Genomic DNA, 12,180 nt, shown 5'->3' with positions numbered 1-12,180 from the left:
TTTGTTAGGTGCCTAAGTGGGGGAGTCTGCATAGTATAAAATCACTGAGCATCTGTGGAGAGAACAGGGAAAGGGATTCGATTTGGCACAGGGTTAAAGACTTCACAGCCTAGTGGAGAGATCACTTGAACATGGCCATCAAACAAACTCTGATATTCTCTGGAAGAGCCAAGGATGTGAGCAGTTTCCAGGGAACTCAGCATACACTTTGCTGTTGTGTCACTTGCAAGTTCAGTTCAGTCGCTCAGTCGTGTCCAACTCTTTGTGACCCCATGAATTGTAGCCCCCCTGTCCATCACCAACTCCCAGAGTTCACTTGAACTCATGTCCATCGAGTCGGTGATGCCATCCAGCCATCTCATCCTCTGTCGTCACTTGCAAAGGAACCTTATAATATTTGTAGTCTTTCTCTGTAGCTGTTCAGTTTTGTTATATTTGTGATGGTGTAACTACAATTTAAATAATTGCTCCTTTTATCAGGCACCATACCAACAAATGATACTCTCTCATTTATTCCATGTAACATTCCTATGAGGTAGGTTTTATCACCTACATATCTGCATTTTATACATGAAGAATCTGATCTTAGAAAGTGAAATGAAATTTAAAGCTCAAAATAGCATAGTAGAACCAGGATTTGACCCAGATCCGTGTGCTTTCAAAGGTCATACTTGATTACAAAGAATTAGAGCTCAATGTTGCCTTCCATTATGGCCCTTCCACTTTTTGAAGGTCACAGATCATGGTTATTGAGGAATTTGTCTCTTTAAAAATTCTAGACTTTGACCCTATCCTTATAAGCACTACATCCTAACTAACTGGGGTGACCAATTCCTTGCTATGTCAGTTAACTTTTGCTATATAGTAAATCACCTCCAAAACTAGTGGCTTAAAAACATAACTTTAGTTCATGATTCTGTGTGTTGGCAATCTGTTTGGGCTTTTGGGGCAGTCTACGTGATCAGGGAAGGCTATGTGATCTTCTTGGCAGGACTCTCTGTTTGGGAGCTCAGCTTCAACTACAAGGATGACCTTATTCCACAGGCTTGTGATTTCTTTAGAAGTTCACCTGAACTAGTCACACAGTGGCAGAGGGCTGTTAAGAGCACCAGGGGAGAGAAGCCTGGAGGTGTCAGCACTTTTTAAGTCTCTGTGTCACCTTCACTGGTGTCCCATTGGTCAAAGCTAGACACACAGCCAACCTTAATTTAAAGAATGGAGAAATAGAGTTTGCTATCTAGAAGAATCTGCCGCATCTTTTTGTAAAGTCATCACACTGTGATGTGATGAATGCAGGGATGGGAAAGATTTGTGATTATTTTAAAAAATACCTCTGCTGCTGCTGCTAAGTCACTTCAGTCGTGTCCGACTCTGTGTGACCCCATAGACGGAAGCCCACCAGGCTCTTCCGTCCCTGGGATTCTCCAGGCAAGAACACTGGAGTGGGTTGCCGTTTCCTTCTCCAATGTGTGAAAGTGAAAAGCAAAAGTGAAGTCGCTCAGTCGTGTCCGACCCTTAGCCACCCCACAGACTGCAGCCTACGAGGCTTCTCCATCCATGGGATTTTCTAGGCAACAGTACTGGAGTGGCTTGCCATTGCTACCAATACCTCATTGCTACCTAATTCTTTCCAGTTATTTTAGAAATTCTTGGTACTTCCTATGAAGGAAAACCAGCCAAAAATTGGGGTTATGTGATAGAATACATTCATCATTATTGAATTTAGACTCACAAATATGAAGCCCTGTGGCTGGTTGGTCAAGGAGTGAAAAGTTACTCATCATTTACTTAAGCAAATGAGAAAAGCTGGACTGACATAGTCACTACTCGTGTTTCTTTACAAACTGCCTTTTTAATTATATGGGAGATTCTAAAAATTGCTTATTACTACTGTGTTTTGCTTATCACTACTATAATTGCTTATCACTTCTCACCCACTGAGGAGAAGGGGATGACAGATGGTTAGATGGTATCACCGACTCCATGCATATGAGTCTGAGCAGGCTCCGGGAGTTGGTGATGAACAGGGAAGCCTGGCGTCGGACACGACTGAGCGACTGAACTGACTGACTGTGTAAAATAGGTAGCTTGTGGGAAGCTTCTTTATGCACAGGGAGCTCAGCTCGCTGCTCTGTGATGACCTAGATGGGTGGGATGGGTGTGGGTGGGAGGGGGGGCCATGAGGGAGGGGTATGTGTACATACAGCTAATTCACTTTGTTGGACAGCAGAAACTAACACAACATTGTAAAATAACTATACCTCAATTTAAAAAATTGCTTGTAAGTCATGTATGAATTTTCACAAATGACTCTCGTAAAGGTACTCAGAAAAAAAAATAGCCTTTGTTCCAACATACTTTGAAACCCAAGTAAGTCTTATTTGAGCTTTGGATTTTCCCCACAAAGATTAAAAAGCGGGTGATTGTATAATTTAGAGAAGCTTAGAGAAGCCAACTTTTTAAAGGAAATAATGAAGAACTGTCCCTTTAGGAAGAAAAGTTAACATCAAGTGCCATAGGGTAAACAAATTACTATGACAAGAAGAGAGATATCGCCCATCAAATGAACAAAAAGGGACTTCCATCAAGATTTTGCACCTCTGACGTTTGTTGGTTGGTTACGTGGCAGAAATGTTTTCAGTGTAATTTTCCATTTCCTTCATCGTATTTGTGATTAGGTTTGTTTCTCTCCTCTTGCTGTTTAGTTGCTAAGTCATGTCCGACTCTGCAACCCCACAGACTGCAGCATGTCAGGCTTTCCTGTCCTTCACTGTCTCCCAGAGTTTGTTCAAACTCGTGTCCATTGAATTGTTTCATCTTGACTAGGGAACTGAGGATCCATTCACATAATAGTCAGAAAATTTAAAGCACAAGCTCTCTTATCTCTCTGCTTTGTTTTTTTCTTGGCCAGAAGTCATTCCCTTGAGGGTAATGAGCTTCTTAGCAATTAATCCTTGTCAACAGGAGATACTTTATGATAGGAAATAAAAATAAAATTCCATACTGAATAAATAGATGATTTGAGGTATGAATGTGTTTCTACATATATGTCTATGGGAAACCATAAAAAGGGATTATAAGCTGTGAACCCAAACTTTTCTTGACCTCCAAATCAGAAATGTGCCTCTACAAATTCTAAATACACATGTTATCACAGTTTAAAACTTGGCTTTTCCAGTTGTTTTAACAACTGGATATTACATGTTTTCCCCCTGTGGCAAAATAATAGGCAAAGACATTTAGATTAAGCTTTGGAAATTGTTGTTTTAGCAAACCTTGGTTTTGAATTGTATAACTCTTACATCAAGTAAATTAATAGTTTTTTGACCTTGAGATGATGATGAATGAAACATTTGATAGTCTCTTGTGGTTTTTGAGAATCGCATACTATTGGCTGTAGGTCCATTATCTAAACATCATTTTGCCAAAAGCAAGTTTCCAGAAGCTAATTTGCCAAATCATATTCTCTTAAGTGGTAAATTTGCAGTGTGGACAATTTTTGGATGGAGTGGAATCCATGTTGCTAAGTCCACCCATAACCTCCATTCCCACTGCCATGACTACCCTGTGCATGTGCCCATTGGATAATAGCAGAGGGGCTGGGGAAGGAAACTTAGTGATGTCCAGAGAAAGTAGTTTTCCAGTCCACCTGGCTATTGAAATCCCCCTTTGTTGGGGTCGTTCTTTGGTGAGCATTATACGAGACACAAATATCTTCACATTCTACGCTCATTCATGGAGATCTATTCACATTAGCCAGATAGCCCATGGTTTCCTTGCTGTCAGGCAAAATGAGTGACCTGGTTCAGTACTCACAATTCTGCCTGCTGGGTTTTCTGTTCACCAAATCCTGCAGAGCTGTCAGAAATGGTAGCCACAGCTATCCTCTTTCAGGTGACTGCCTGTATATTGTGAAGGACCATCCATCTATAAACCAAGTCTAGGTTTTTTTCATAGGAAAGCTTAGGAAACTTCATATGAAACATGGGTGTGGGTTGAGATAAAGAAGGCAAATAATATTAATAGGGACTATGCAACTTACGCCTCTGGGCCTGCTTTAGCTCAGTTTCATCTATGTGCTGTGTGCTTAGTTGCTCAGTTGTGGCTGACTCTTTGTGACCCCATGGACTATAGCCCGTCAGGCTCCTCTGTCCGTGGGGATTATCCAGGCAGAAATACTGGAGTGGGTTGCCATGCCCTCCTCCAGGGGATCTTCCCAACCCAGGGATTGAACTCAGGTCTCTTGCGTGGCAGGCTGATTCTTTGCTGTCTGAGCCACCAGGGAGGCCCAATTTCATCTATACTACTTCCATTTTATGATGGAGTGCATGCCTGACTTTCTATTTTGGTGGGTTAGACCAGGGGTCTCCAGTCTTTGGGATCTAATGGCTGATGAGCTGGTGTAATAATAATAGAAATAAAGTGCACAATAGATATATGCTTGAATCATCCTGAAACCATCCCTCCACCATGATCCTGTCTAGGGCAAAATTTTCTTGCATGAAACTGGTCCTTGGTGCCCAAAAGGTTGGGGACCACTGGGTTAGACAACATCCAGTTCATGATTGGCAGTTCAGATCACATGGTAAGTTGGTGGCCCATGGTCATGTGATCAGTCTCTATTAAAGCCCCAGTTAAAAGCTCCAAATTTATCTCTCAAAAAGAGAATAGTATATGCAAAAAATGGTTTGTTTTTGCTTTAATCACTAGGGCTCTCTTTATTTACTTCTACGAGTCTGCCAAAGACTCCATATAACATCTTTATCTGCTAGTAATATTTGTGTGTTAGTCGTGTCCGACTTCCTGCAACCCCATGGACTGAAGCCCTCCAGGCTCCTCTCTTCATGGAATTCTCTAAGCAAGAATACTAGAGTGGGTTGTCATTCTCTTCTCCAGGGGATCTTCCCTACCCAGGGATTGAACCCAGGTCTCCTGAATTGCAGGCAGATTCATTACTGTTTGAGTCACTAGGGAAGCTCAATAATACTTGAAGCATCATCCAATCTGATGGGTTCTATAACTCATGTGGTGGAATAGCTTTTATGGAATTGGGGATTTGTAATAGAGACTTTTTTTATTTAGGGTCCTGTTCAAAAGTGTCAGCTTTCAGGTCCCTCGTAGATGGGTCCGAGTAACATGTCCAGAAGAATTATACATGGCCTCCAAAATCCAAAAAGGTCCACTAGACATTTTTAGTGTTATAAAGGGAAAGATGCCACCACTTGCTTTTCATCCTAAAAGGGATTTTACTCCTGTGGCTGACTCCTGAGTTCTTCGGGGTTTTGTTTCTTACTCTCTGGCATGCAAATATTTTACTAATGTGTGTAGAGTGGTCACGACCTCCTGCTAAGCAGGTGCAATCAGCACAGTTTCATCAGTGTAATGGACCAGCATGATTCTGTTGGAATGAAAAAGCAATCAAGGTTCCTGCAGACTAAATTATGACAGTGCTAAGAGATCATTTAGCCCTGAGATAGAAGAGTGAAAATATATTGCTGGCCATGCCAGCTGAAAACAAACTACTTTGGATGGTCTTTACTAACAGGTACACCAAAAAAGATATAACATTTACTAGATCAATAGTTGTATAGCAGGTAACAGGGAATGTGTTGATTTGCTCCAGCAATGAAACCACATTTGTAACAGCAGCTGTGATTGCTTGATAATGTTTATGATAATCTACTGTTATTGACTAAGATCCATCTGTCTTCTGCACAGGCTAAATAAGTGCATATAGAATCTTTGCTTAATGAGCTGACATCAGTCAATTCAGCTCATCCATCTTTGTATTCTGTATACCCCGATCCACACTCTTCAGATATATTATCAAACATACTCCTCAAGCTTCTATCAATTAGAAGATTGGAAAAATCATGCAGTTATTTTTGGTATGTGTTTCATCTCTATATGACCCATACTTTGATTCTTCTTCTTTGGGACCTCCTGGTGTGTGAATCTAGAAGCCAAGAAAGGTAGCGGGAGTAGGTTGTGAGGAGGATCCTCAGTGAGGTGTAAGACAGCTATCTCAGAGGAGAGTAGTAGTTTCATCAGTCAAGAAGAGATTTTCATGCAGGAATGGAAAGTCTAATGGCGAAGAAGGATCCTCAGATTTTAGGGTTTCATGGTTCAGGGTATGCAACTTGATCGCAATCTGCCCATAAGTTTCCATCCCAATTTTCAGTGTCCCATTCCTTCCAGTTAATACCCTGATTTTAACAAAAGAGGTCACGTGATATCAATAATTCAGCTTGTGTTATGTTATCCAGGTACTAATTACACATTGGGTTTCACTTTTTAGAAAACTTGGCCCTAGATTAAGATTTTTACAGGGGTTAGACTTTAGGATATAGGAGCTTCTTTTAGGGCAAACATAGATGTTTTTAGGTCCCTAAGGTAAACTAGGAATTCAAAGCCCTGAGGTCCTCATTTTCATTCCTTACGTATACTCCTTATTTTTGCTTAAGTGTGTGACAGCAAATAACTGGTCATGCAGAGTCTTGCCTTCTACAGGCTCTTCCTGACAGGTGTCAACAGATGATCATTTGAGTAAATGTTTTGCTCTAGTATGCCATAGACTATCAGTGTCTCCTTCAGCATTGGAAATAGTGTCATCAATATTTTTACGTATGGCCAGATTAGGCAACCAATTCCAGAAGGCCTAGGAAAATTGAACCAATCCATATAGCTCATCCTTAAGATTCTGTTCCTTTCGTACTACTCTTGGTACCAAATTCTGTATCCGTTAGAGTTACATCAAAGAAACATATTATATATAAGTTTGACTTTACATAGTTGTGGGAGCTAGTTAAATCATAGATATAAGATTTTTGCTTTTTTCTGGTGCTGGCATTTGAAATCTTCAGGGCAGGCCACAGATAAACATCAGTAAGGAGGGGTGTTTATAAAGCAGGGAGGAGCCAGGAGAACCCGGAACCCTGCAGTAGGAGCTGGAATTTGAGAGGGTGACCTGGAACCCATGTTGGCCTTAGGATGTGGGTGTCCTGTAAGAGCAGCAGCTGGCATTTTTTTGTCATGGAGTTAAACACACATCTGGCTCAGGATTCAGAGAAGCTGAAGGAGGAGTCAGGTGAAAATGCCTGGTTGTTATGTCGTGCCAATGACGTGAGCCTATAGACAAGCACAGTGCATGAGGACAAAGCATCCATCCTAACCTCCCGAGCAAAGAAACAAAATGACTGCTGTTTCACTTCCACCTTCCTAAGGTCATGCAAAAGTATTTTCTTCGTGTCACACCCTAACTAGAAACATAGAGAATATACCTCTGGGAAACGTAGTTCAACCTGGCTGTGTTGACACATTACAAAGTCACCACAGAGACTAAGGAAGAAAACCCATATGATCATCTCAGTAAATGTCAAATAAATATTTGATATAATTCAACATGCATGCATTTTAAAAACCCTCAGGGACTTCCCTGGCTGTTCAGTGTTTAGGGCTTCACCTTGTAATGCAGGGTGTATGGGTTCAATCCCTGGTGGGGAAGATAAGATCCCACATGCCTTGGGGCCAAAAACCAAAACAGAAAACAGAAATAACATTGTAACAAATTCAATAAAGACTTTAAAAATAGTCCACTTTAAAAAAAAAAAAACAACTTCATTAACCTAGCAATAGGAAGAAATGACCTCTTCCAGTAAAGGACATTACAGTTTTCTCTAAGATGCAGAGCAAATCAAGGTTATATGCTGTCACTGTTCCTATTCAACACCGGACCAGAGGAATATGGGTCAGCAAAGCTCTCAAGAAAACCGTGAAAGACAAATAACTTGACTCAGCTCCTTTCTACTTGCATATGAAAGTCCCTGCCCTTTCTCTGGGGCCATCATTCTGTCCTCTTTTCTTTATCGAATATGTGATAAAAGATGGAAGAACTATTACTTGCTCCCTAATATACCTAAGCTGTCATACCTTAAAGTCTCCCAGAGGATGAGACAAAGGGCTTTCAAAGGTCTTTACCTTAAATGTGTAGATACAGATAGATATAGTCTTGTCTCAGGATTTCTATCAGTGATCTTCAAACACTTTAATGTCTGTAAAAATAACGTGGGTTGCTTATTCAGAACCCAAATGCTTGGAATGTGTTCTAAATTATTCTATACCCTCAAAAGCAAACAATTACATTTCTTAACAAAATTCTCACAGTCTGATTTCTCACTACTTCTTTCTGGTTGTCCATCCTCTCTAAACAACCTGGATCACTGAGGAGATGCTGAATTATAAGCAAATTTTCTGAAGCATAAGGTCTCGAATCAGTGGTGCCTCCTGTGTCATTTTATTTAGATTAGCAATTTTTTTTATAGCCTAGAATTCAAGTCTGTTGGCACAGAGAAGTTGGCAAAGCCAAAAATAGATCATCCGGCATTTGGGAGATAGTAAAAATTCATTCAAGCTCAGTAGATCTTTTTTCTGTTCTGATTATTTAGAAAGAAAAAGTGGGTAAAAACGAGTAAAATGAATGGAATGAACGTAGGACTCTTAAGATTAGTGCGATTCATCCCCTATTATTTTTATTAAAGAAGAAACTGTACTTTGAGTATCAATCAAAGTCTTCTCAATTCTAAATCTCATAGCAAAAAGCCTTCTCCCACACACAGTTGGCAACAGACATACATCAAGAGATTTCTCTAGAACATTGTCTTGGGTGTGTCTAAATGCCTGGAAGATGGGCTCAACATTCTAACTGAATGCAAAGTGGAACTTCGTGGCAGTCACAAATTATCCAAACAGTGAGATCCCTCAAGAAGGCTACTGCTACTTGTGAGACAGAAAAGAAGTGGCAGAATAGACCCAATGAAGCTGGTCTGTCTCCACAATGGACAGACTAAATACTGGGGTCATAAGTAGTTCGAATGGAGAAGGAAATGGCAACCCACTCCAGTGTTCTTGCCTGGAGAATCCCAGGGACGGGGGAGCCTGGTGGGCTTCCGTCTATGGGGTCACATAGAGTCGGACACGACTGAAGTGACTTAGCAGCAGCAGCAGCAGCATGTAATACGGAGAAGGCAATGGCACCCCACTCCAGTACTCTTGCCTGGAAAATCCCATGGGTGGAGGAGCCTTGTGGGCTGCAGTCCATGGGGTCGCTAGGAGTCGGACACGACTTAGCAACTTCACTTTCACTTTTCACTTTCCTGAATTGGAGAAGGAAATGGCAACCCACTCCAGTGTTCTTGCCTGGAGAATCCCAGGGACGGGGGAGCCTGGTGGGCTGCCATCTCTGGGGTCGCACAGAGTCAGACACGACTGAAGTGACTTAGCAGCAGTAGCAGCAGCAAATAGTTCAAAAAGTGAGAGATCTTGAAAGAAATAATTTAATTTCTATTCCTCTGCTTAGCTCCTTTTTAGAGTAGATGTGTTAAACATTCATACACAGAAACCTCAATTAAATATAGTCCAGGAGCCCGGAAGAGGGAGCCCAACAGGGAGAAGAAAGACTCCTCTTCTTTCCTGGCAAGGACTTAGCCAGTGAAAAGCCATGGACTCTTTGCTTACTACAACCCTCCCAACTTCCTTTCCCCCTGTATATGAGTTCACTTTCCCTAGCTGTTCAGTAACTTTCAGATGGATCTTCTTGGTCACAGATACCGAACAGCAATTTTCTGCTGATCTTGAGTAAACCCATCTTTGCTAGAAAAATATCTGGCGATCTGTTTCAGGTCAATGGATGTTATCATCTGTCTCTTTTGATTGAGGATACATAGAGAAATGAGGGTAGATGATTTGGAGCCAATTTGTCCTATTGCTTATAGTGAGCCTGGGGGCATTGAGCCCAGGACTGGCATCCTTAGAAGGGCTTTGGATGTCCAATCCATCAACATGTTGCTCTTCTATCATGAGGGGTGACCTTGAGAATCCAGCTTCCTATCATCCTAGACTTAACGTTTCTGCAAAGGCATCAAATGCATTCTCTCTCTTTTGGGAACTTTTTTGAAGACCACAGATGGCTATCATCAAGACTCACATACCACCTGAACACTCTGAATGAACTGACTATATATTTGTATGTGGAATGGGGAAGGGGGTCTGTTCACTGGGTGTGCCTGCTCAGAGTTAATGTTAAATCTTTCATTTGTGTCAATTACATTTCCTAATGTAGTTCTTGGTTAGAAAGCTTATCTGGAATTTCAGTTATGCTGAAAAAGCAGGTAGGGAATATGTCAGTGTTAATATTCCAGGAAAATGTTACTTATGGGGAATTTATGGAAAAAGATACATTGATGCTGATAGTTCGCTAATACTTAATCATTATTGTCTTCTTGTCCTGTCAAGAAAAGCTTTGCACCCCAAGCTTTTATACCTCACCTTATTTGCAATTTCATCTAGGTTTCTGAGCACCACCAGAGTAAAGTCAAATAACAAGAAATAATGTGAATTAAGACAACTACAAATTGCCGGTCTCTGATCACAGCTTGATTTTCAAAGTTGTCAGTCAATCTTTCCATGTGTTTCTATTTCCAGTCACCATATTATCTTTGTCAACTCTCATTCAGACTAAAACCTCTGACTACCCTCTACCCTCAACTATCCTAATTTCATCTCCCACTCACAGAAAAATTAGAGGTAGTCAGGGAACTCATCATCACTGTTTTGATCTTCTCTCCTCTCCCTCCTCCATTCTAACATCTCAGTGGGCAAATATCCCTATTCAGTGTACCATTATTGTGGTCCTCACTTGTACCTCCTGCCTCTAACTTTCTCAGAGATCGCATTCCACCTTTTATCTCTTCTCTCAGCAGTCTCTCAATATATCCCTGATGGTCTTTAGCCAACAAACTCAGTCTCTCCTATTTAGAAACAAATTCTTGAACTCCGAGCACTGCTGTCATGTCAGTGGCCAAGAACTTTGGATCCAGGAGCTTCCAGCCATGGCCCCCAGGTAAAGGCCACTTCCTGCTTGATCACTTTCAGTTCAGTTCAGTCACTCAGTCGTGCCCTACTCTTTGCGACCCTATGAATCACAGCACGCCAGGCCTCCCTGTCCATCACCAACTCCCGGAGTTCACTCAAACTCATGTCCATCGAGTTGGTGATGCCATCCAGCCATTTCATTCTCTGTCGTCCCCATCTCCTCCCACCCCCAATCCCTCCAAGCATCAGACTCTTTTCCAGTGAGTCAACTCGTCGCATGAGGTGGCCAAAGTATTGGAGTTTCAGCTTTAGCATCAGTCCTTCCAATGAACACCCAGGATCGATCTCCTTTATAATGGACTGGTTGGATCTCCTTGCAGTCCAAGGGACTCTCAAGAGTCTTCTCCAACACCACAGTTCAAAAGCATCAATTCTTCAGTGCTCAGCTTTCTTCACAGTCCAACTCTCACATCCATACATGACCACTGGAAAAACCATAGCCTTGACTAGACGGACCTTGGTTGGCAAAGTAATGTCTCTGCTTTTTAATATGCTATCAAGGTTGGTCATAACTTTCCTTCCAAGGAGTAAGCGTCTTTTAATTTCATGGCTGCAATCAGCATCTGCAGTGATTTTGGAGCCCCAAAAATAAAGTCTGACACTGTTTCCACTGTTTCCCCATCTATTTCCCATGAAGTGATGGGACCAGATGCCATGATCTTCATTTTCTGAATGTTGAGCTTCAAGCCAAACTTTTCACTCTCCTCTTTCACTTTCATCAAGAGGCTTTTGAGTTCCTCTTCACTTTCTGCCATAAAGGTGGTGTCATCTGCATATCTGAGGTTATTGATATTGATCACTTTGGGTGAATGTAAAATCTTCAGAGAGAAATTTGTGAAGTGTCTCCAGGTAAACAATTTTGAAACTGCTTTGCACAGAAATGAATCAGAAGATTATTTAAGCGCCGGATGAAGAGGCAGCTGATGGCACAAGAATCCTGGGAAAACCTGGGATTTGGACATTTGATAGATGGAAAGTCAGAGACAGAAACTGAACTGTGATGGGAGGAAGGCCGCAGGGCCGTGTGCGGTCATCTGGACGACCTGCTGCTCCAACAGCATGCTTGTCGGTACCATGGTTCAGGAAGGGGCTTTGGGGGTACCTGTGGGGAGCCATTCTAAATCAAGACAGACGCCCCTCCCTGATAGATACATCTTGTGGCTGGGAAGTGGCTCATCTAATGAAGTTTCCAAAAGGATTCTGGATGACAGTTGCTCCTTTAGATTCCCATTTCCCCCAAGGAGTGTTAGG

At 41.7% G+C, this 12,180-nt stretch overlaps 1 pseudogene; it reads left to right on the top strand.

The window, feature by feature from the left end:
• The first annotated feature begins 10,845 nt into the window (after positions 1-10,845).
• On the top strand, positions 10,846-11,930 carry LOC129542882 (cytochrome c oxidase assembly protein COX19 pseudogene; annotated as a pseudogene).
• The last annotated feature ends 250 nt before the right edge of the window (positions 11,931-12,180 follow it).

This window comes from Moschus berezovskii, chromosome 19, assembly GCF_049115385.1.
Source record: "Moschus berezovskii isolate FMDL1 chromosome 19, NW_MosBer_1.0, whole genome shotgun sequence".
NCBI lineage: Eukaryota > Metazoa > Chordata > Mammalia > Artiodactyla > Moschidae > Moschus > Moschus berezovskii.
Note: the sequence above shows the minus strand (reverse complement) of the source record. Positions and strands in the feature narration are given on the sequence as shown.